Source organism: Buceros rhinoceros, unplaced genomic scaffold (genome assembly GCF_000710305.1).
Source record: "Buceros rhinoceros silvestris isolate BGI_N320 unplaced genomic scaffold, ASM71030v1 scaffold8283, whole genome shotgun sequence".
Taxonomy (NCBI): domain Eukaryota; kingdom Metazoa; phylum Chordata; class Aves; order Bucerotiformes; family Bucerotidae; genus Buceros; species Buceros rhinoceros.
In genome coordinates, this window is record NW_010404171.1 from 42,509 (window position 1) to 43,113 (window position 605).

Genomic DNA, 605 nt, shown 5'->3' on the forward strand with positions numbered 1-605 from the left:
TAAATCTCATGCACAATAGCCAGAGCTTTTATTGTGGGTTGGTTTGGGTTTGTTTTTTTTTCTTCCTTCTTTCTCTTGCTTAAAAAGATGCTGAAATCTCCCAGAGAAAAATTATTTCCATGTGATCCCAGCACTTTCTCTTTTGGCTGGAACACTGGATGTGGTTTTGAGTCTGTGGTTTTCTGATACATTTTTTTCTATTCAGAAATCTTTTGGTTTTCATTGCCATCCTTGCGAGAGGCTCCGTGCAGCCCGACAGTCTGGCTGCAGTTCTCGGGAAACTATAGCAGGACAAAAGCACAGGAACCCAGCACAAGTTGGTGCAAGCAAAGAAACAAGAAAAAACCTCGCTTTTGCAAACAGCCTGGCTGCTGGGTTTCGTAAGGAGCCGGCCTGACTTTCCATGTTGCATTTGGACTCCAGCTAGGAAGCTGCAGCCTCACCGAGAGCTAAAACACCTGAATGAAGGGCAGCTTTCATAGTATGCATCCTGCTAAGGAGCAGCAAGGAAAGTGAGAGACAGGGGGCTGAGTCACAAGGTGAGTTAAACGGAAAACCTGAAAAATCGGGGGCGGGGGGGGGGGGGGACGACCACGCTTCGGGGC

At 47.6% G+C, this 605-nt stretch overlaps 1 protein-coding gene across 1 annotated transcript in view; it reads left to right on the plus strand.

The window, feature by feature from the left end:
* The first annotated feature begins 239 nt into the window (after positions 1 to 239).
* Positions 240 to 605, plus strand: part of LOC104490913 (complement C1q tumor necrosis factor-related protein 1-like) — a 9,576-nt gene continuing 9,210 nt past the window's right edge. The window contains exon 1 of the mRNA XM_010133267.1: positions 240 to 539. The gene's annotated coding sequence lies outside the window, so the exon portion shown is untranslated. The remainder of the gene's footprint in view (positions 540 to 605) is intronic.